Consider the following 25492-nt stretch of genomic DNA (forward strand, 5'->3'; position numbering starts at 1 on the left):
ACTCAGAGATAAAAGAGGCACCATCAAACCAGGTTCCAGGTTCAGACACAGAGCGGAGCTCCCACACACTGTCCAAACACCTACTCCCAAGGTCAGATAGAGTAAAGTTCCCTCCACACCCTCCCAGGGTCAATCACAGAGTGAAGCTCTCTCCACACTGTCCCATCACACACTCCCGGGGTCAATCACAGAGTGAGACTTCCTCCACACTGTCCCATCACACACTCCCAGGGTCAATCACAGAGTGAAGCTCTCTCCACACTGTCCCATCACACACTCCCAGGGTCAATCACAGAGTGAAGCTCCCTCCACACCATCCCATCACGCACTCCCAGGGTCAATCACAGAGTGAAGCTCTCTCCACACCATCCCATCACACACTCCCAGGGTCAATCACAGAGTGAAGCTCCCTCCACACCATCCCATCACACACTCCCAGGGTCAATCACAGAGTGAAGCTCCCTCCTCACCCTCCCATCACACACTCCCAGGGTCAATCACAGAGTGAGACTTCCTCCACACTGTCCCATCACAAACTCCCGGGGTCAGACACAGAGTGAAGCTCCCTCTACACTGTCCCATCACACACTCCCGGGGTCAGACACAGAGAGAAGTTCCCTCCACACCGTCCCATCACACACTCCCGGGGTCAGACACAGAGTGAAGCTCCCTCCACATCCTCCCATCACAAACTCCCGGGGTCAGACACGGAGTGAAACTCTCTCTACACAGTCTCATCACACACTCCCAAGGTCAGACAGAGAGTGAAACTCCCACCACTACCTCCCATCACACAGTCACAGGGTCAGATAAAAAGTGAAGCTCCCTCCGCACTGTCCCAAAACACACTCCTAGGTTAGACACAGAGTGAACCTCCTATCACACAGCCCCAGGATCAGACAGATTGAATCTCCCACTACACCGTCCCATCACACACTCCTGGGGTCAGACACAGAGTGAATCTCCCTCTACACTGACCCATCATATACTCGAAGGGTTGGATAGAGAAAAAAGCTGTCTTTATACTGTCCTATTCACTCCCTCCTCCGGTCAGACACAGAGTGAAGCTTCCTCCACACTGTCTCGGGGTTAGACAGAGAGTGAAGCTCCCACCACACAGTCCCATCACACACTCCCAGAGTCAGATACAGAGTGAAACTCCCTCAGTACTGACCCATTCACACCCCAGGACAGAGGCATTGATTAGACACACTGCTCCTATCTGTAAGCATTAGCCACACTATGCTAAGGTGGGGCCTGTCTTTTACTGGGGCTCTGTCAGTGTCTGGGACATGGCTGGGTCCAGTGGGAATTTTCACCCACTAGTGAAGGGCTGTGTGTGAGCTGCTAGGTGTCAGGATGAAGCAACAGCCTGAACTGTGGAGGAACGAGCTCTCTGCTGCCCGGTTCACAGCCAAAGCCTTCGGCCGTCCTGTCACAGAAGCTGCTGTGGGGCGATCCTGATCCGTGCTTGGACAGAATGGCTCATCTGACCCAGACTGCAGTCCAGTTGTTGCGATCCGGTCCCACGCAGCAGACGCTCACTCTCAGAAATTACTGATAGGTTTATTCTCAGGGCGGCTCAGTAGCACAGTTCTCCACAGTGCCAGCGACTGGGGGCCGATTCCCGTAGCTGTCTGTAAGGAGTCTGCACGTCCTCCACTTGACCTCGTGTTTCCTGCGGGTGCTCCGGTTTCCTCCCGCATTCCAGAGACTGGCACTGGCTAGGGTCAGTAAACTGTGGGCATGCAATGTGGGGGCCAGAAGTGTGCTGACACTTACAGGCTGCCCCCACAAAACTTCAAACTGTACGTTTCCATATAAATGTGACAAATAAAACTAATCTTTCTTTCCTGTCACGTGTACCAAGGTACAGTGAAAATCTCTGTGAGCCATTCATACAGCTCAGAGAGCTCCAGCACACGACTCGCTTCCTCACTCTCATCTACCGTGCAGTCACAGCTCGAAGGCCTGCTCTGCTGTCTGACTACAGAGTGCCCTGCATCACTGTGTGCTATGGAAGCTGCAAGGCATCAGACCATGGGAACCTGGAGCAGAGTGAAAACCACCGAGAGGATTGCCGGTGCCTCCCTTCCCCCGGTTGTAACATTTACCGGGAGGGCTGTATATGAAGGGCCTGAAGCACTTTTGAGGATCACCGCAATCTTTTGACCCACTACCATCAGGAAGGAGGTACAGGAGCATCAGGACTGGGATTGCCTGACTGGGTAACAGCTTCTTCTTCCAGTGTGTGAGACTAATGAATACCCTGCCACCTTGTCACTAGGACAGCAAGCTGTTTACTGTTCACCTCTGCTGCACACTGCATATATTTTGAATTATATTTCAACTTATTTATGGTAATATTTTGTTTTGTGTGTGATATATGTTTTGTGGGTGCACTGTGGTCCAGAGAACGCCGTTTCATTTGGTTGTAAACATGTACAGCCAGGTGATGGTAAGTTTGAAACTGGACTTGCCAGTGGAGGCCTTTCTGTGCAGGAGTGCCTCCCATCTGCACTGAAGACGTGTGCTGGACAGCACGGCATACAGCAGTGCTGTGCAGCTAATCTTGAAACCACTTCCTGGATTCCAGGGCTGCCTGCCATCCCTGTGACCCGTAGGAGTTCATGTTCTATGCATGTGTGGAATGTTCTGCACTGGGACATCAGGAAGACTGAATCCATTGTCTTCTACATTCCAGTCCCCAGCTACCAGTTCCACCTCCCCTCCCGTGCTCTCCTGATAGTCATGGTAGGAGCTCCAGTCCACGAGTACCTCTTCTCACCTCCCTAACACGGAACCTTTCTGTCCACCTCAGCTTCTCCGCTTCTGAAACTCGTCCATGTCTACGTTTCCCTGCATTTCACCCTCCTTCTACTCACCTGAGACTGTGTCCTCTGGTCCTAACCCACCCCTCCCACTGCCACCATAGGAAACATCCTCTCCACATCCACTCTATCTAGGCCTTTCAATATTCAATAGGTTTCAATGTGATCCCCCCCTCATTCTTCTAAACCCCAGCAAATACAGGCCCAGAGCCATCAAACACGCCTCATATGTTAACCCTTTCACTCCCAGAATCATTCTCGTGAACCTCCTCTGGACCATCTCCAATGCCAGTACATCCTTTCTTACATAAGGGGCCCAAAACTGCTCACAATACTCCACATGTGGTCTGACAAATGCCTTATAAAGCTTCAGGATTACATCCCCATTTCCGTTAAGTCCACAGAACATAGAACATAGAATAGTACAGCACAGTACAGGTCCTTCGGCCCACAATGTTGTGCCGACCCTCAAACCCTGCCTCCCATATAAGCCCCCAACTTAAATTCCTCCATATACCTGTCCAGTAGCCTCTTAAACTTCACTAGTGTATCTGCCTCCACCACTGACTCAGGCAGTGCATTCCACGCACCAATCACTCTCTGAGTAAAAAACCTTCCTCTAATATCCCCCTTGAACTTCCCACCCCTTACCTTAAAGCCATGACCCCTTGTATTGAGCAGTGGTGCCCTGGGGAAGAGGCGCTGGCTATCCACTCTATCTATTCCTCTTATTATCTTGTACACCTCTATCATGTCTCCTCTCATCCTCCTTTTCTCCAAAGAGTAAAGCCCTAGCTCCCTTAATCTCTGATCACTGCCCAATCTCACACCCTATTTGGTAATAAACACAGGAGATTCTGCAAATGTTGGAAATCTTGAGAAACACACACAACATAACTCAGGAAGGAACTCAGTAGGTCAGGCAGGTTCTATGGATTTCTGAATGGACAGTGAACCTATGACCATTACCTCATTTTTTTTGCTCTCTTTTTGCACTACTTAATTTAATTTTCTATATATATTTCTTACTGTAATCTATAGTATTTTACTTATATATTATAATGTACTGCTACTGTAAAACAACAAATTTCATGACACATGCTGATGATATTAAACTCGGTTCTGAAGTTTTGGAAGGGAATAAACTGATGATATTTATTCAGCCAGTCTCAGCTCGTATTGTTGAATGTTCAGTATTTTATGTGTGTTCCCCATTTGGTAATAATGAGATTTCAAATCACTCCATGCCTCTCAGCCTTCCTAATCCCTCTAACCTCCTCCTACCCGACAAATTGCAGGTTCTCCACCTTATTCCAATTCTGGCCTTTTCCTAACCTCCAAGTTTAATGGTCCCATCATCACTGACTGCTGTGTCCTTGGTTGCCTGAGCCATATTCTTCTGAGTATTGGGAACAGCTGTTTTTAGGCAAGTCTGCTAATGACGTGTGCAGAGTATTTAAAAATTGGCTTGCCCATAGAGACAGTGGGTAGTGGTCGAAAGGACTTATTCTAACTGGAGACCTGTGATTAGTGGAGTTCAACAGGGACCTGTCCTGGAACCTCTGCTGTTTGTGATGTATAAAAATGACCTGGATGAAAACAAAAATGGATGGGTTAGTAAGTTTACAGAAGATACGAAGATTGGTGTTGTTGTGGATAGCGAAGAAAACCGGCAAAGAACACAGTGGAATATATACCAGTTGCAGATATGGGTGATGAAATGGCAGATGGAGTTTATCACTGCCAAATGTGAAATGTTGCACCTTGGTAGGTCAAATGTGGAGAGTCAATACACTGTCAAGGGCAAGACCTTAATGGTGTTGATGAACAGTGGGATCTTAGGTCCAAGTTCATGCCTCCCTGAAAGTGGCTACACAGTTGATAGGGTGGTCAAGAAAGCAGATGGCATGCTTGTCTTTAGCCAAGGTATTGAGTTCAAAAGTCAGGAAGTTCTGTTGCAGCTTTATAAACATAAGAACATCAGAAATAGGAGCAGGAGTCGGCCATCTGGCCCGTCGAGCCTGCTCTCCTATTCAATAAGATCATGGTCAATCTGGCCTTGGACTCATCTCTACCTACCTGCCTTTTCCCCATAACCCTAATTGCCCTATTATGCAAAAATCTATCCAACCTTTTCTGAGGTAGTCTCCACTGCTTCATTGGGCAGAGAATTCCACTGATTCACCACTCTCTGGGAAAAGTAGTTCCTCCTCATCTCCGTCCTAAATCTACCCCCACGACTCTTGAGGCCATGTCCCCTAGTTCTAGTCTCACCTTAACAGTGGAAACAACTCTCCTGCCTCTATCTTATTTTAGTTGGGCCGCATCGGGAGTATTGCATCTGGTCACCCATTATAGGAGAGAAATTGAAGCTTCAGAGAGAATGCAGAAGAGGTTTACCCAGATGCTGCCTGGATTAGAGGTCACAGGCTATAAGGAGAGATTGGAAAATCTCATGTTGTTCTCCTGAGAGTGTCGGAAGCTTAGGGGAGATCTGATAGAGGTTTATACAATTATAAAAGGCAGATGCCATCTCTCTGGCCCTACATTCCTCCTTAGAACACCTGGAGAATAAAGACGCATACGTAAGGCTCCTTTTCATTGACTACAGCTCTGCCTTTAATACCATCATTCCAAATAAACTGATTCCTAGGCTCCGAAACCTGGGCCTTAGCACTCAGATCTGCAGCTGGATCTTCAACTTCCTCACAGACCGGACCCAGGCTGTAAAAATAGGGGGCAAGCTCTCCTCTACAATCTCTCTGAGCACCGGTGCCCCACAAGGCTATGTACTCAGCCCCCTGCTGTACTCACTGTACACCCATGATTGTGTAGCCAAGTTTCCATCAAACTCAATATATAAGTTTGCTGATGACACAATTGTAGGCCGTATCTCGGGTAATGATAGTTTGAGTACAGAGAGGAAATTAATAACCTGGTGGCATGGTGCGAAGACAATAACCTATCCCTCAACGTCAGCAAGATGAAGGAATTGGTTGTTGACTTCAGAAGGAGCAGCGGACCGCACGACCCAATTTACATCGGTGGTGCGCAAGTGGAACAGGTCAAAAGCTTTAAGTTCCTCGGGGTCAATATCACAAATGACCTGACTTGGTCCAACCAAGCAGAGTTCACTGCCAAGAAGGCCCACCAGCGCCTTTACTTCCTGAGAAAACTGAAGAAACTTGGCCTGTCCCCTAAAACCCTCACTAATTTTTATAGATGCACCATAGAAAGCATTCTTCTAGGGTGCATCACAACCTGGTATGGAAGTTGTCCTGTCCAAGACCGGAAGAAGCTGCAGAAGATCGTGAACACGGCGCAGCATATCACACAAACCAATCTTCCGTCCGTGGACTCACTTTACACCGCACGCTGTCGGAGCAGTGCTGCCAGGATAATCAAGGACACGACCCACCCAGCCAACACACTTTTCGTCCCTCTTCCCTCCGGGAGAAGGTTCAGGAGCTTGAAGACTCGTACGGCCAGATTTGGGAACAGCTTCTTTCCAACTGTGATAAGACTGCTGAACGGATCCTGACCCAGATCTGGGCTGCACCCTCCAAATATCTGGACCTGCCTCTCGGTTTTTTTGCGCTACCTTACTTTCCATTTTTCTATTTTCTATTTATGATTTATAATTTAAATTTTTAATATTTACTAATTTTAACTATTTTTAATATTTATAATATTTAATATTTGTAATCCAGGGAGTGGGAAGCGCAGAATCAAATATCGCTGTGATGATTGTATGTTCTAGTACCAATTGTTTGGCGACAATAAAGTATAAAGTAATAAAGTAATAAAGATAGAGTAGACAGACAGCTTACTGATTTTTGATTTTATTCTTATTTTATTGAGTTACAGTGCAGAGTAGGCCCTTCTGGCCCTTTGAGCTGCACGCATAGCAACCCTGATTTTAGCCCTAGCCTAATCACGGGACGATTTATACTGACCAATTAACCTACCAACTGGTACGTGTTTGGACTGTGGGAAGAAACCAGAACACCGAGAGGAAGCCCACACGGTTACGTGAAGAATGTACAAACATCCCAGGGTTGAAATGTCTAATACCAGAGGACATGCATTTAAGGTGAGAGCGGGTAGGTTCAAAGGAGTTGTGAGGAGCAAGCTTTTTGGGTATCTGAAATGCATTGTCTAGGGTGGTAGTGGAGGTAAATGAGAGAGGCATTCCAAAGGCTCCTAGAAAGTGCAGGAAATGAAAGAATATGGATATTGTTTGGGCAGAAGGGATTAGTTTAGTTGGCCATTTAATTACTAGGGTTAGTTTGGTACAACATGATGGGCCAAAGGGCCTGTTACTCTGGTATAGTGTTCTATGACCTATGTACACTCCCCAAACCTCTCAGCTTCCTCTTTTAATTGTTTCCCCATGTTTCTCTCTCTGACCAAGTTTTTAGTGACTCATTCTCATGTCTCATCACAGAGATGCATCTCAACCTCTGTCGCAATGCTTTGTGAATGAGTCGGGTATGTCTTACCGCTGTAATAGCCTTTCCTCAATGCACGGCTGATAATTAAATGACAGGGTGGGATAAGTGAGACCTTTTCATCAAGCTTGAAATAAACAAAGGTTCCACAGTTCACAGAACAGAGAACAGTACAGCACAGGAACCAGCCCTATGACCCACCATATCTGTGCCAAACATGATGCCATTGTCATAGTCAGAGAGCACTACAGCAGAGAAACATGCCATTCTGTCCATCTAGCCTGTGCAGAACTGTTATTCTGCCTAGTACCTGGACCATAGCCCTCCATGCTCCTCCCATCCATACACCTATCCAAACTTTCCTTAAGTGTTGAACCCACATCCACCACTGCTGCTGGCAGCTCCTTCCACACTCTCACCACCTTCTGAGTGAAGAAGATTCCTCCCCTCCTCCTGAGTTTCCCTAAAATATTTCACCTTTCCCCTTAATCTATGACTTCTAGTTCTAGTCTCACCCAGCCTCAATGGAAAAAGCTTGCTTGCATTGGCCTCTTGCAATTTGGTATACCTCTATCAAATCTCCCCTCATTCTCCTACACTCCAGGGAATAAACATAGAGCAGTACAGCATAGTACAGACCCTTCAGCCCACAGTGTAGTGCTAGCCTTTTAACCAAGATCAATCTTTTCTTTCTTTTTAAATCTTTTTATTGAATAAGTATACAAAAAGGTAAGCCATATAGGCACTAATATACTGTTAGAATATAATAAAATTACAGGAGATATTAATACAAAAAAAATGATACAAACAATGTAATTTAAACATAACGTACCAAGGTAACATAATAGTATACTAATTTTTATATATATATCAATAGAGAAAAGGAAAAAAAAAACCCCAAAAAAAACCACCGTGCAACTAACTAAAAGCAAAGCAAAGCAATGGGCTAACTTGAAACCAAACAGAGTTAAACTTAAAATCACGTCCTCAATCCCGACCTCCATTAAAAACAGTAAAAAAAAACAAGAAGGGTATACATTACATTAAATGAAAATATTGAATAAAAGATCTCCAGGTCTGTTCAAATTTAAATGAGGAATCATAAAGATTGCTTCTAAGATCAATCTAACCCTTCCCTTGCACATAACCCTCCATTTTTCCATCATCCATGTGCCTATCTCTAAAGTCTCTAAAGACCATCATAGGATCTAGGAGCAGAACCCGGCCATTTGGCTCATTGAGTCTATTCCGCAATTTCTTCATGGCAGTTCCAATTTTCCTCTCAGCCCAATCTCCTGCCTTCTCCCCATATCCCTTCATGTTCTGACCAATCAAGAACCTATCAGTCTCTGCCTTAAATATTCATAAAGACATGGCCTCCACAGCTGTCTGTGGCAATGAATTCAACAGATTCACCATTCTCTGGCTAAAGAAATTTTGCCTCATCTCCATTCTAAAAGGACACCACTCTATTCCGAGGCTGTGTCCTCTGGTCTTAGACAATCCCACCTTAGGAAACATCCTCTCCACATCCACTCTATCAAGGCCTTTTCACCATTTGATAGGTTTCAATTGGGTCACGCCTCATTCTTCTTTATTCCAGTGAATACAGGCCCAGAGTCATCAAACGCTCTTCATATGACAAACCATTCAATCCTGGAATCATTTTCGTGAACCTCCTTTGAACCCTCTCCAGTTTCAGCACATCCTTTCTAAGATAAGGGGCTCAAAGCTGCTCAGAATACTCCACATGAGACCTCACCAGTGCTTTATAAAATTTCAACATTACATCCTTTATTTTATATCCTAGCCCTTTTGAAATGAATGCTAACATTGTATTTACCTTCCTCACCACAAACTCACTCTGCAAATTAACCTTTAGGAAATCTTGCACAAGGACTCCCAAATCGCTTTGAGCCTCAGATTTTTGTATTTTCTCTCCGCTTACAAAATAGTCAACCCTTTAATTTCTTCTTCCAAAGTGAATGACCATACACTTCCCAACACTGCATTCCATCTGCCATTTCTTTGTCCATTCTCCTAATTTGTCTAAGTCCTTCTGTAGCCTCCCTATTTCCTCAAAACTACTCGCCCCTCCACTTATCTTTGTATTGTCTGCAAACTTTGCAACAAAGCCATCAATTCTATCATCCAACTCATTGACACAGAATGTAATAAGAATCAGTCCCAACACAGACCCCTGTGGAACACCACTAGTCACCACAGACAAGCAGAAAAGGCTGGTTCCCACTCCTTGCCTCCTGCCAATCAGCCACTGGTTTATCCACGCTAGAATCCTTCCTGTAATAAAATGGGCTCGTAGCTTGTTAAGCAGCATCATGTGTGGCACCTTGTCAAAGGCCCTCTGAAATTCCAAGTACCCAACATCAACTGATTCTCCTTCGTCAACCCTGCTTGTTGTTTGTTCAAATAATTCCAACAGATTTGTCAGACAGGGTTTTCCCTTGAGGAAACCATGCTGACTGCAGCCTATTTTATTAAGTACCTGAAGCCACATACTTAACGAACAACTCCAATATCTACCCAACCACTGAGGTCAGACTAACTGGCCCATAATTTCCTTTTTTTCTGCCTCTCTCCCTTCTTGAAGAGTGGAGTGACATCTGCAATTTTTCAGTCTTCCGGAACCATTCCAGAATCCAGTGATTCTTGAAAGATCATCACTAACACCTCCACAATCTCTTCAGCCACCTCCTTCAGGGCTCTGGTCCAGGTGACTTATCTACCTTCAGACCTTTCAGTTCAAGGACCTTCTCCCTAGTAATGGTAACTTCACACACTTCATGACCCCTGACACCTGAAACTTCCACCATACTGCTAGTATCTTCCACAGTGAAGACTGATACAAAATACTTACTCAGTTTGTCTGCCAATTCCTTGTCCCTCATTACTACCTCTACTGCATTGTTTTCCAGCGGTCCGTTATCCACTCTCACCTCCCTTTTACACTTTGTATCTGAAGAAACTTTTGGAATTCTCTTTAATATTATTAGCTAGTTTACTTTCATATTCTATCTTTATCTTCTTAATGACTATTTAGTTGCCTTCTAAATAGACAATAGACAATCGGCGCAGGAGTAGGCCATTCGGCCCTTCGAGCCAGCACCGCTATTCACTGTGATCATGGCTGATCATCCACATTCAGTATCCAGTTCCTGCCTTATCCCCATAACCTTTGATTCCGCTACCTTTAAGAGCTCTATCCATCTCTTTCTTGAAAGCATCCAGAGACTTGGCCTCCACTTCCCAATCCTCCAACTTCTCACTAATTTTTGCTCTAAATATGCCCCCTCTTTGGCTTTTATGTTGGCTTTGACTTCTCTTGTTAACCAGAATTGTGTCATCTTGCCTTTAGAATACCTCTTCCTCTTTGGGATGTACAGTGTTATCCTGTGCCTTCCAAATTGCTTCCAGAAATTCCAGCCATTGCTGCTCTGCTGTCATCCCTGCCAGTGTTCTTTTCCAGCCAATTCTGGTCAACTCCTCTCTCATGCCTCTGTGATTCCCTTTACTCCACTTTAATACTGATATATCTGACTTTAGCTTTTCCTTCTCAAATTTAAGGGTGAATTCAATCATATTATGATCACTTGTCCCTAAACTCTCTAATCAATTCAGGTTCATTGCACAACATCTAATCCAGAATAGCTGATCTCCTAGTGGGCTCAACCATGAGCTGCTCTAAAAAGCCATCTCGTAGGCACTCTAGAAATTTCCCCTCTTGGACTCCCGCACCAACCTGATTTTCCCAATCTACCTGCATATCGAAATCCCCCATGACCCTTTTGGCATGCATTTTCTATCTCCCATTGTAATTTGTAGACCACATCCTTTCTACTGTTTGGGGGGTCTGTACAGAACTCCCATCAGTCTTTTTACCCTTGCAATTCCTTAGCTCAGTTCATAATGATTCAACACCTTATGACCCTATGTTACCTCTTCTAAATAACTTAATTTCATTTTTTTACCAACAGAGTCACGCCATCCCTTCTGCCTTCCTGCCTATCATTCCAATACAATATATATCCTTGGACATTAAGCTCCCAACTATAATCTTCTTTCAGCCATGATTCAGTGATGCCTACAGCATCGTACTTGCCAATCTGTAACTCTGCTGCAAGTTCATCTACCTTATTCGTATACTGTGCAGATTCAAATATAACACCCTCAGTCGACGTTTCAGGCTGAGACATTGACTCTTCCTAGAGATGCTGCCTGGCCTGCTGCGTTCACCAGCAACTTTTATGTGTGCTGCTTGAAATTCCAGCATCTGCAGATTTCCTCGTGTTTGCATAACACCTTCAGTCCTGTATTTGTCCACCTTTTACAATACAACTCATCCTGTTGACTGCAAGCTTGCCCTGTTATCAGCCTCTCCTTGCTTGGAGTCTCACTGCACTTTGCCTCTGTAAACTAACTATGTCATCTTTGGCACTATCACTCCAGTTCCCAATCCCCTGCCAAATTAGTTTAAACCCACCCGAACAACCCTAGCCAACCTGCCGCCAAGGATATTGGACCCCTCGGGTTCGGGTGTAACCTAATCAAAAACAAGAAAAAATCTGCAGATGTCGGAAATCTGAGCAACACAAAATGCTAGAGGAACTCAGCAGGCTAGGCAGGATCTATGGAAAAGAGTACAGTCGATGTTTCGGGCCAAAACTCTTCGGCAGAACTGGAGAAAAAAAAGTTGAGAAGTAGATTTAAAAGGTGGTGGGAGGGGAGAGAGAAACACTAGGGTGAAACTTAGAGGTGACACAGCACATAATTCTCCGTAACTCGCCATCTCCAACAGGATCCCACTACCAAGCACATTGCCCTCCCCCCCCCTTCTGCTTTTCGCAAGGATCGCTCCCTACGCGACTCCCTTGTCCATTCGTTACTCCCCTCCCGGCTCTTATCCTTGCAGTCTCCACCTGTGAGTCTGTTGGGATCATATACTGTGCTCGGTGCTCCCAATGTGGCCTCCTGTATACTCAACGTAAATTGGGAGGCCGCCTCACCACGCCCTATGCTCCATCCGCCAGAAAAAGTGGGATCTCCCAGTGGCTACCCATTTTAATTCCACTTCCTATTCCCATTCCGCTATGTCCATCCATGGCCTCCACCACTGTCGTAATGAGGCCACACTTAGGTTGGAGGAACAACACCTTATATTCCATTTGGGTAGCCTCCAACTTAATGGCATGAACACTGACTTCTCAAACTTCTAGCAATGCCCCCCATACTCCCCTTCACCATTTCCCATCCCCTTTCCCTCTCTCAGCTATCTCCTTGCCCACCAATCACCTCCCTCTGGTGCTCCTCCCCTTTTCTTTCTTCCATGGCCAACTTCCCAGCTCTTTACTTCATCCTTCTCCCTCCACCTTCTAAATCTACTTCTCAGCTTTTATCTCCAGTCCCACCAAAGGGTTTTGGTCTGAAACATTGACTGTACTCTTTTCCTACATGCTGCCTGGCCTGCTGAGTTCCTCCAGCATTTTGTGTGTATTGTTCAGGTGTAACCTGTCCCTTTTGTATAAGTCATACCTTGCCCAGAAAAGATCCCAATGATCTATAAAACTGAACCCCTGCCCCCTGCATCAGCTCTTTAGCCACACATTCACCTGCCAAGTCACCTCATTCTTATGCTCACTGAATTGAATTGAATTGACTTTATTTCTAACTTCCTTCACATACATGAGGAGTAAAAATCTTTACGTTACATCTCCGTCTAAATGTGCAATGTGTAATCATAGTAATTTATAATTTATAATAAATAGAACAGTCAATGTAATATAGAAATGCCCTCAAATCAGCGTGAGTTAATCCGTCTGATGGCCTGGTGGAAGAAGCTGTCCTGGAGCCTGTTGGTCCTGGCTTTTATGCTGCGGTACCGTTTCCTGGATGGTAGCAGCTGGAACAGTTTGTGGTTGGGGTGACTCGGATCCCCAATGATTCTTCGGGCTCCTTTTACACACCTGTCTTTGAAAATGTCCTGAATCATGGGAAGTTCACAACTACAGATGTGCTGGGCTGTCCACACCACTCTCTGCAGAGTCCTGTGATTAAGGGAGGTACAGTTCCCATACCAGGCAGTGCTGCTCTCAATTGTGCCCCTGTAGAAAGTTCTTAGGATTTGGGGGCCCGTACCAAACTTCCTCAACTGTCTGAGGTGAAAGAGGGGCTGTTGTGCCTTTTTCACCACACAGCCGGTGTGCACAGACTACGTGAGATCCGCGGTGATGTGGATGCCGAGGAACTTAAAGCTGTTTACCCTCTCAACCCCAGATCCATTGATGTCAATAGGGGTTAGCCCATCTCCATTCCTCCTGTAATCCACAACCAGCTTCTTTGTGTTTGCGACATTGAGGGAGAGGTTGTTTTCTTGACTCCACTGTGTCAGAGAGCTGACTCCTTCCCTGTAGGCCACCTCGTTATTGTTTGAGATAAGGCCAATCAACGTAGTGTCGTCGGCAAATTTAATTAGCAGATTAGAGCTGTGGGTGGTGACACAGTCATGGGTACACAGGGAGTAAAGGAGGGGACTTAGTTCACAGCCGTGAGGGGCTCCTGTGTTGAGAGTCAGAGGGGTGGAGGTGCAGTCCTCTTCGCCTCTCTGCTCTTCTGAGCCACATCACCAGACTCAGTACCAGAGACCAGGTCATTGTGGCTTCGCCCCAGTAAGTCATCCCCCTCAATAGAATCTAAATTTATATACTTATTATTGAGGGGGAAATGCCACAGGTGTACTCTGTACTGGCTGTGCATCCCCCCTCCTTCTTCTGACAGTCACCCAGTTACCAGTCTCCTGCAAGCTCAGGATGACTACCTCCCTGTAGCTCCTGTCTGTCACCTCCTCATTCTCCTGTATGAGTCAAAGGTCATCGAGCTGCAGCTCCAGGTCCTTAATACATTCTCTCAGGAGCTGCAGCTCGATGCATGTGTTTATCTGGGAGAATGGAGGTCTCCCAGCCTTCCCTCATCTCACACACAGTACGAAACACTGACCAGAGAGCCATTCTCACTATACTGTGCATTAATAGATGAGAAGTAAAGAAATAAGAAAAGAGAGAGAGTAACTTACAGGACAATCTACCTCACCCAAGCCGGAAGAGCCACAGCCACTCTAAAGACTGGCAGTCTCCAAAGGAATGTCTGCTCCAATAATGGCGCTCTCTAATGAATTCCTCTTGCGGATTGGTCATTTCTCAGCTCAGAGAATCTGCGGCAAAACTCTGCCTTTGAAATCTAGATCATCACCCTGATTAAAAAGCAGCTCTTTTCACACACTGTTGGTGTGAAGTGTCCCTAAGGTATCCATCTCTACCACCACCCCTTGTAGGGTGTTCCACACACCCACCACTGTGTAAAGAACATACCTCTGGCATCTTCCCCTATACTCTCCTCCAAGCACCTTATAATTATACCTCCTAAATGCTAACCAGTTCAACCTTTCCCTGTAACTCAGCTGCTCAAGTCCCAGCAGTCTAGTCCCATCTGTCTCTCTAGATTGAACACAGAACATAGAACAGTATACCATGTTACGCCAAACTAATCACCTCTTAAACATTGCTTCTGTTGTCAAGGAGGAGGAGGAGTTGGTTCTCTTGAAGAACATAAAGGTGGATAGGTCCTCAGAGACTCACCACTCTGTCTACCTGTGACACCACTTTCAACAAACTATGCACGTATACTCCTCGGTTCCCCTGTGCCATATCACTCCTCAGAGCCCTACCATTCACAGCACAATTCCTACCCTGGTCCCTGGTCTGATTTCCCAAAATGCAATACCTCACAATTATCTGGATCACCTAGGCCGTCCCCTCTTCTCATTACTACCACCATGGAGGAGGGACAGCAGCCTGAAAACACACACTCAATGTTTCAGGAACAGCTTCTTCCCCGGCACCATCAGATTTCTGAATGGACAATGAACCCATGTACACTACCTCACTACTTCTTTGCTCTTTTTGCACACTTACTTAATATATTGTATTTTTATATATTTGTTGAAATTTGTATTATTTTTATGTATTGCAGTGTACTGCTGCTGCAAAACAAATTTCACGACATATGCCAGTGATATGATTCTGAAAACCATTTGTCAGTCCTCAAGAACAAGACTCCCTGTAGTTTATTCTAAACATTTGCACTATCTGCAACACCAACTATTTTAGTATCCTCTACTAACATATGAACCTTGCCTCATACAACCACATCCCAATCTTTACATAAATGACAAACAACAAGACCCCTGTGGAATACCTAGTCAGAGGCCTCCAATCAGAGAAACACTGCTCGAGCATCACCCTCTGCTTCCTACCGCTGAGCCAATTATGAATCCAATCTACCCTTGGATCCCCTGTGACCTAATATCAAGACCAGCCCGCCATGAGGGACCTAGCTTCCTCTATGAGCTCGGCAAGTTTATCATTGCCCCAACAGCTTCCTGTTTAACAGCACACAACAAAATGCTGGAGGAATGTCGGTTTATAATGTCTATAAGGTTCGTCCTTCCTGATCTCTATCTTCTCCTCATTCTGTTGCAGAGGTTAATTATAGAAAATGAAAGAAGCACTGTGTTCATAATGCCTCATCTAATGAGCAGGCTATTTTATGCCAGTTCTTGGAAAGATGCTTCCGAGTGGTCTCACAAGATGGATCTCCCGCAAATGCCTTGAAATTCCACTGCAAGTATTTCCCTGTACCTCTTTTCACTTTTGCATTTTCCTGAATTCTGTTGAACTTAGGCACAGTGCACACACTCTCCTTCACAAATGCACCAACACTTGTAATCAAGAAAGCGTAGTTTACTTTGACCCGAAAGTGATAACGTCCTGGTTAATGGTTGTGGGATCAGATTCTCGCACTAGGGCTAGGCCACTACAGCGACCTTTGATTCCTCTTCTAAATAACATCAGGCAGTCTTTTATATCCATCTGCAGATTCGAGGGATTGTCTGAGTAACTCGCTCAGTACCACCCCTCTCAGACTGTGACCCTCCCTCCCACAGGGTGACCTCACTCAGTAGCACCTCTCCCACTGTATTGCCCCTCCCAAAGGGTGACCCTCCCTCGGTTTAATTAATTAGGGAGCCAGGACCCTCAAACTGAAAGGGAGGAGCTGAGCTCCTTCAGAGGTGCACCCACTGGGACAAGCACTGAAATCACCCCTGACTGTTCTTTCCACAACACCTCTCTCTGACCTGAGGTTGGCAGCGTAATCCAAGCCAGGGCGGTCACCGGGGTGGCTCAGAGGAGCACGCAGTTATAGCAGCAAGTGAATGCACTGACTTGACAATCCCGGACACAGCCTGGTCACGATGTAGGAGCAGTTAGTACTCAGTTGGTAGCAGCTATCTCTCAGTGACCGATAAATAACTGTGTCCGGATCTGAGCTTGTCACGGAAGCGGTTCTCAACCTGGCAGAGGGGAGGCTACTCGTTGATGCAAGTTCTATTAAAGGGTCCGGGCCTGAGACATCAACTGCTTATTCCCTTCCATACAGAATAATATAACCACTTATTTATAGAGCACTTTTCATACAGACAATGTAGTTCTAAGTGCTTTACAGTGGGATAAAGTACAATCATGAAAAGAATGACAACACGTTAGTTAAAAGCAAGGTTAAATAAATAGGCTTTGAGCTGGCATTTAAAAGTGTTAACTGCGTCCCTTATAGTTTTAAGATACTGAATTCCAGAGTTTAGGAGGGTAATTGAAAAAAGCTGACCTGCTAAGTTCCTCTAGCATTTTGTGTGTGTTACTCTGGATTTCCAGCATCTTGTGTTTATCAGTGCAAGGCAGCCCTCACCTGTAACACGGACCCTGCTGTTTATGCGTCTGCCTGGGGCTCACCCCGTGAACATTTCTAGCAGCTTCTGTGGTGACTGCACCAGCGTCTCTGAAGGCGTTCGGCGCAAAGCCCAGCCCTGCGTGCTCATCAATACTGCAGCAGGTGCAGTCACCATTTCACGGCAGATCTGTGCCTGCCCCTCCCCACTCACTGCAATTAGAGGGTGAGTCAGCTGCATCAGAGGGAGAGAGATTGGGCTGTTCAGTCCCACAGCTATAAACCATAACAGGTTAATGGCAGCGAAATTCAAGCCTTAACAAGCAGACAGCTGCTGGTGTTGTTTTCAGAGACACTCTCAGCCTGAACCAAAATATCTCAAGGCCACATGAGAACAGCGGAACCACGGTAACACTGCAGAGAGCTGGCACTGCACAGTGGTGTTATGTTAAACCTGAAGGACATGGCTTCCAGCCTCACACCACACAGTGGCACCCAGGGAGGGTCACATTATGGGAGGGGTGGTACTGAGGGAGTGCCATCCTGTTGGAGGGTCACACTGTGCAAGGGGCTGTACAGTAGGAGGGCTGGTACTGAGGGAGGGTCTCACTGTTGCAGGGGTGGGAATGAGAGAGGCCCATGTGGGATGGGTGGTTCTGGTGAGGCGAGGTACTATGGGAGGGTCACTAGGAGGGATGGTACTCAGGAAGGGACTCTGTAGGAGGAGGTATTGACAGAGGGTCACCTTGTGGGAGGGGAGTTCATCAGGGAGGGGTGTTACTGAGGAGGATCACACAGGCCAGCACTGAGGGAGCAGCACACTGTGGCAGGGGCTGTAGTGAGAGAGCACTGCACTATGGGAGGAAAGTTACTGAGAGACCACCTTTCTGTAGTAGACACACCCGAGGAGGTGCTACGCTGTCAGAGGAAAAGTTCTGCGGAGAGAGCGCATTGTCAGAGGGACACTCTTTTGGACAAAATGTTACAGCAAGGTTGTTCTGTCATCTGTAATCAGTTCCCGGGCAGTGCTCTGAAGAAGAGTGATCCAACAGCTTGTTTGCAACGTGCCTGGGCCATGCTTTTCCCTCAACTAACACCATTAAAATAGAAGACATGGTCCTTATCATATTACCTACTCAGAGTCACAGAGTAACATGGCCCAGAAACAAGGGCCTTCAGATTCCAACTCAAATGTAGTTTGCTGCCTTAAAGTGCTTCAGGAAGCCCTTCATATAATACACTACCCTCACCTTTCTTTCGGTTTTGTTGAGAAGATGAACCAGTGCCACCTTCCCCTGCAGGGGCTGAGATCGCAGCCCGGCCAGCCCCTGCCTCATACCAAACCATCCTTCCATCACAGGCCACTGTCCTTCCAGTCTGGACTGAACGCTGGCCGCTTCCAAATCCCACTCCCACCGCGGCAACTCTTTTCATGCTTTCCCAACGTGATATGCCAAGCAGTGAGAAGAATTTTGAGCTGAAATTCTCCCACGTATTTATTTATTGATTTAGAGATACAGCACAGTAACAAGCTGTTCCAGCCCAACGAGCCCACACTGCCCATGTGACCAATTAACCTACTGCCCCACACGTCTTTGGACGGTGAGAGGAAACCGAAGCATCCGGAGGAAACCCTAGCAGTCACTGGGTGCCACGGTGGCGTAGTGATTGGCACGACACTATTCCAGCTTGGGGTGTTGGAGTTTGAAGTTAAATTCCTGCGTCCTCCGTAAGAAAGTTTGTAAACTCTTCCTGGGTGTGTGTGTGTGTGTGTGTGTTTCCTCCAGGTGCTCTGGTTTCCTCCTACAGTCTGGCTAGGTTGTTGATTGGTCATCGTAAATTGTCCTGCGATTAGGCTAGGGTGAAGTAGGAGGCTGGGCCTGTTCCACACTGCATCTCTCAACAGATAAACAGACAGATAGAGAGAGAGATAACTATAATACAGACAGCAGTGGAATTAAACCCGGTTGCTGGCATTGTAACAGCGTGCTACCCCAATGAAATAATGTTGACTAAATTCAGAAATGACTATCACAGTTTATACTGACAGCAACCCACCTCAGCACAGTGTGAGAGGCTGCCTGGGATTCCCCTTTCCCAGTCCCTACACGGGTGAAACAGCTCTCTAGCTCAAGGTATTTCCATATTCCCGTCATTAACTGGGAATGTTTGAGTAGTGCAGCCCAGACTCCTCCCTGCCACAGTTTGCACAGGAATTTCCTGTCGCCTGAGTGCTGGTACAGTAGCAGACTGCTCGCCTTCACGTTTAATCACCAGCGCGTCATGAAATACGTTGGCTTGTGGCAGCAGTACATTGCAATACACAGTAATTTAAAAAACAATAAATCACAAGAAGTATATATTAAAAAATAAATTAAATAAGCGATGATGGGGAGGAAGAAGCTGTTCCTGAATCATTGAGTGTGTGTCTTCAGGCTCCCGTACCTCCTCCTTGATGGTAGCAAGAGGCCACGTCCAGGGTGATGGGGGTCCTTAATGATGGATGCTGCCCTTTTGAAGCATTGCCTTTAGAAGGTGTCCTCGATGCTAGAAGGCTTCCTATCACTCATGGCAGCCCTTGGGGCAACAACCTGCTTCAATAGCTGAGATCGAGCAGTGAATGCGAGAGACGGTGGGGTTCGGGTAGAAGTTTGAATCGCCCCTCGTTCCCTGCCCAGGTCTGACGGCACTCATACCTCCGACTGGATAATGTCAGAGTGTTGGGAGGAGCTGTCCGTGAGGTTGCCCTCACCCTGGTTTTGGGTAGATGGGGCAGGGAATAGTGTGTTTGATTGTGAAATTGAGATAATCTCGTCCTACAACCAACAACCTCCATTCTGTGGAAGGGAATAGGTTTTACAGTTGGTTAACCTGCCCCCTCAGGCACAGCAAATTTCTACCATGTTAGACTTTTGCGCAGATTTGGCAAGTCATCTAAAACACTGACAAACCTCTAATAATGTGTGGCGAAGAGTATATTGATTGGTTGCATCACAGACTGGTATGGAAACACCTCGAATGGAAAATCCTACAAAAAGAAGTGGATTTGGCCCAGTCCATCAGAAGTAAGACCCTCCCCAGGACTGAGCACATTTACACGGAGCGTTGTCACAGAAAAGCAGCATCCACCATCAATGACCCACACCAGCCAGACCTTGCTCTCTTCTCACTGCTGCCATCAGGAAGAAGTACAGGACCCTCAGGACCCACGCCATTAGGTTCAGGAACAGTTATTACCCCTCAACCATCAGGTTTTGAACCAAAGGGGATGACTTCACTCACCTGAACAGTGAACAGTTCCCACAACCTATAGAATCATTTTCAAGTATTCTACACCGCGTTTTTGATATTTCTTGCTTTTTGTTTATTATTTTTTATTATGTATTTGCACAGATTGTTGTCTTTTGCATGTTGGTTGTTTGTCCATCTCTGTTGTGTGTGGTTTTTCATCGATTCTACTGCATTTCTTTGAATTACTGTGAATGCCCACAAGAAAATAAATCTCAGGGCTGTGTATGATGACATATATGTATTTGATGACAAATTTACTTTTAACTTTGAACTCAACTACTTACTTAGATAAAGATTTCATCTTTAGCTAGTTACTCAGGTAGTTAACACACACAAAATGCTGGAGGAATTCAGCCAGTGAGGCAGCATCTTTGGAGAGGAATTAAGGGAATCTTAAGGGATTCTGTTGAACCTGTTGGAATTCTTTGAGGAGATTAAAAGTAGGATAGATAAAGAGGATGCAGTGGATGTTGTATATTTGGACTTTCAGAAGGCCTTTGACAAGCTGCCACACATGAGGCTACTTACCAGGTGAAGAGTCCATAGTATTACAGGAAAGTTACTGGCATGATTAGAGCATTGGCTGATTGGTAGGAGGCAGCGAGTGGGAATAAAAGGATCCTTGTCTCATTGGCTGCCGGTAACTAGTGGTGTTCCGCAAGGGTCGGTGTTGGGACCACTTCTTTTTATGCTGTATATCAATGATTTAGATGATGCAATAGATGGCTTTGTTGCATGATATGAAGATTGGTGGAGGGGCAGGTACTGTTGAGGAAACAGGTAGGCTGCATAAAAACTTGGACAGATTAAGATAATGGGCAAGAAAGTGGCAAATGAAATGCAATGTCGGAAAATGCACAGTCGTGCACTTTGATAGTAGAGTAAGTGTGCAGAGTATTTTCTAAACAGGGAGAAAATCCAATAATCTGAGACGCAAAGAGACTTGGGAGTCCTTGTGCAGAACATCCTAAAGGTTAACTTGTGGTAGAGTTGGTGGTGAAGAAGACAAATACATTGTTAGCATTCATTTCAAGAGGTCTGGAAAACAAGAGCAGGGATGTGATGCTGAGGCTTTATAAGGCACTGGGGAGGCCTCACCTGAGTATTGTGAACAGTTTTGGGCTCCTCATCTAAGAAAAGATGTTGGAGAGGGTTCAGAGGAGGTACACAAGGATGATTCCAAGAGTGAAAGGGTTGCCATATGAGGAACATTTAATAGCTCTGGCTGTGTACTCAGAAGGATGAAGGAGGATCTCATTGAAACTTTTCAAATGTTTAAAAGCCTAGACAGAGTAGATGTGGAAAGGGTGTTTCCCATGGTGGGGACAACGGGGCACAATCTCAAGATTGAGGGGCATCCATTTAAAACAGAGGTGCGGAGAGATTTTTTTAGCCAGAGGGTGGTGAATTTGTGGAATTTGTTACCACAGGCAGCTGTGGAGGCCAGGTTGCTGGGTGTATTGACAGGTTCGTGACTGGCCACAGCATCAAAGGTTACGGGGAGGAGGCCAGGGCTGAGGAGAAAAAAAAGGATCAGCCATGATTGAATGCTGGAGCAGACTCAATGGGCCAGATGGTCTAATTCTGCTCCTATATCCTATATAGAATAAAGGGTCAACATTTCAGGACTCTCCATTGGTGCTTTCTGACCTGCTGAGTTCCTCCAGCATTTTGTGTGTATTGCTCTGGATTTTCAGTGTCTACAGAATCTCTTCTGCTGGATATTCAGCTGGTTAAGTGGCTCTCCTCAATCCTTTGGCTAACTACAACAGAATGTTACAGCACTGTACAAGCCCTTCGGCCCCACAATGCTGGGCCAACCTTTTCACCTACTCCAAGATCAATCTAACCCTTCCCTCCTAGTTAGTCTCAGTTGTTCTGCTAGAGAAGTGAGTAACCCCAGTTTCATTGGTTGATTGTTTTCCCCAAGGTCCCACTGGCTCACCAAACAGCCCTGGGATTTTTGCAGCATCGTTATTGCAACTCGGTCTTGGTTCCTAAACACAGCAGTAACTGACGAGAGACCAGAGATGCCAGCCCCTGGCCACAAGCACTTCTGTAGAAGATGATTAAACCAGAGGTAAGGTCATGTGAAATCAGACCTAATCAACAGATTATACAAGATTCAACATTCAAGACTTTTTAATATAATTTCCAGTGCACAATTATAAAGTGATGGGAGCAGGATTACATGTTCATAACAAATACAAGAAATATGATTCTATAACTCAGTAGCATTTTAAGTACTGACTGGTTAGTTTATCAGGGACATGCCTGTCCTAACGTGTCTGTATGGAATTTTTGAAAGGCGTTTCAATTCAATTCAAGATTGTATAATGTCATTTCCAGTACACAAGTGTAAAGGAGAATGAAATAATTGTTATTGTTACACAATAAGATAAAGAACATAATAATAAAAAATACAATAAATAGAAATACATAAAATTGTACAAATACGTAAAATATACATACAGTGGTGCTAGAAAGTTTGTGAACCCTGTAGAATTTTCTCTATTTCTGCAAAAATATGAACTAAAATGTGATCAGGTCTTCACCTTGTCCCAAAACTAGATAAAGAGAACACAATTAAATAAATAACATGAAAAACATTGTAAGTATTCACTGAACACACATCAAAGTTGCTGGTGAACGCAGCAGGCCAGGCAGCATCTCTAGGAAGAGATACAGTCGATGTTTCGGGCCGAGACACAAAACGTCGACTGTACCTATTCCTAGAGATGCTGCCTGGCCTGCTGTGTTCACCAGCAACTTTTATGTGTGTTGCTTGAAATTCCAGCATCTGCAGATTTCCTCGTGTTTGCATAAGTATTCATTTATTTATTGAGAAAAATTATCTAATATTACATGTATTTCTTGGAAGAAGTATGTGAACCTCTGGGGCAATGCCTTCTACAAAAGTTATTTGGAGTCAGGTGTTCCTATCAATGAGATGAGATTGGAGGTGTGGGTTGGAGAGGTGTCCTGCCCTATAAAAAAGACACATAAAGTCAGGTTACTGACAGAGCCTGCATTTCTCAAAATCTGTTTATCTACACCATGCCTTGATCAAAACAACTTTCAGAGGACCTTAGAAGAAATGTAGAGTTGCATGAATCTGGAAAAGGCTACAAAAGCATTTTTAAAGACCTGGGTGTTCATCAGTCCACAGTAAGAGAAATTGTCCACAAATGAAGGAAATCCAGTACTGTTGCTACTCTCCCTAGGAGTGGGCATCCTGCAAAGATCACATCAAGAGCACAATGTGCAATGCTGAAGGGAGATGAAAAAGAACCCAAGCGCAATAACAAAAGACCTGCAGAAATCTCTAGAACTTGCTAAAGTCTGTGTTCATGTGTCCACTATAAGAAAAGCACTGAACAAGTATGGTGTTTAAGGAAGGACTTCATGGAGAAAACCACTACTCTCCAAATAAATAAATGAACAAGTATAATGTTTTTGTGTTATTTGGCACGTGGCCAAGTGGTTAAGGCATTGGACTAGCTACCTGAAGGTCGTGAGTTCGAGCCCCAGCCGAGGCGATGTGTTGTGTCCTTGAGCGAGGCACTTAATCACACAGTGCTCTGCGACGACACTGGTGCCAAGCTGTATGGGTCCTAATGCCCTTCACTTGGACAACATTGGTGTCGTGGAGAGGGGAGACCTGCAGCATGGGCAACTGCTGGTCTTCCATACAACCTTGCCCAGGCCTGCGCCCTGGAGAGTGGAGACTTTCCAGGCGCAGATCCATGGTCTCGCAAGACTAATGGATGCCTTTACTATTTAATTGGGTTCCGTTTATCTAGTCTTAGGACTTGCGTGAACATCTGATCACATTTTAGGTCATAGTTATAAAGAAATAGAGAAAATTCTACATGGTTCACAAACTTTCTAATACTGTAGATTGATTGCATGTTCTTAAAGTGACGCTAGGCACAGGAGTGTCTGTACATAAGGTGATTCTGACAGGAGTGGTGGTTGGGGGTGTGGAGGGGTGGGTCAGTGGGTGGAGGTGTTGATCAGCCTTACTGCTTGGGGAAAGTAACTGTTTTTGAGTCTGGTAGTCCTGGTGTGGATGCTACGTAGCCTCCTCCCTGATGGGACAAACAATCCGTGAGCAGGGTGGGTGCACATGATGTAACTGGCCCTTTCCCAATACTGCCAAATAGATTGCCAGTCACAGAGGTTCAGACATGCATTGACTAGACTCCACATTACATTAGAAGCATAACATGACACTGTAATTAAATATGCAATCTATATAGAACCAGATCTAAGGATAAAGGCACCTTATGACTTGGTATTACTTCCTGACTAATGCACTATCCATTAGGCCAACGCCGGCAGCTGCTCTGGGGTAAAGGAGCAACTTGCTCTATTGAAGGAACAAAGGTTCCTCCAGCAGCCCGGATTCTGTGCAGTCACCTGCCACACACGTTGTCTTACCCATTTCATTTCCAAGGCAAAAGGGTTCAAAGCCTCCGCTCAACTCTACAATCAGTTGTTCTGAAGATTTACGACCGTGAAATATGACCTCTCAAAGTCAAAGTGATTTTATTATCAAAGTAGGTACAATACTTTGCAAATATATTAGGCACATACATATAGCTAGTGTGCCTAAGACTTTTGCACAGTACTGTATTTGTCAATGTGGAGTGGACAGCAAGTTTGTAAATCTGGTGGGAGCAAAGGATGGCGGGTATGGTGAAGATGGAGCACCGTGGAAGGGGTGTGGGACAGGTGGCAGACAAAGAGTCCCAGGGCAGGGGCATGGCATGTGTGCAGACACACCCAGCCCTGAGACACCAGGCAAGGTCATTTGATTCCAAACAATTGGTTTATTGATCATTACACAATGTCTCTCTGGTGCTTCCCGCTCCCTGCCCTCTCCCTTCCCTTTTTCCCAACCATGATTCCCCTCTCCCTACTCTCCCTACCTTCTTTCCTCTCTCAGTCCACATTACAGACCCATATCAGAATCATCACTCGTGATGAATTTTTTCTTTGCGGCAGCAGTATAGTGCAATACATAAAATCAGTATAGTACTGTGCAAGTGTCTTTTGCATGGTACTCTATATGTTATCATATAGTACCTCAAGATTAATTTTCTTGCAGACATTTACAGG

The 25492-nt window shown here is 45.5% G+C and overlaps 1 protein-coding gene across 5 annotated transcripts in view; it reads right to left on the bottom strand.

The window, feature by feature from the left end:
* The window catches only part of fhip1b (FHF complex subunit HOOK interacting protein 1B), a 149041-nt gene that overhangs the window by 107474 nt on the left and 16075 nt on the right, over positions 1 to 25492 (bottom strand). For 2 of the 5 annotated variants that reach the window (XM_063054780.1, XM_063054783.1), the window contains exon 1: positions 17099 to 18815. The exons of 1 other annotated variant lie outside the window; for it this stretch is intronic. The gene's annotated coding sequence lies outside the window, so the exon portion shown is untranslated. Of the gene's footprint in view, positions 1 to 17017; positions 18816 to 25492 lie in introns of those variants that run through there. 2 more of the 5 variants (XM_063054782.1, XM_063054784.1) reach the window with 2 other exon arrangements.

Source organism: Mobula hypostoma, chromosome 7 (assembly GCF_963921235.1).
Source record: "Mobula hypostoma chromosome 7, sMobHyp1.1, whole genome shotgun sequence".
NCBI classification, from domain to species: Eukaryota; Metazoa; Chordata; class Chondrichthyes; order Myliobatiformes; family Myliobatidae; genus Mobula; species Mobula hypostoma.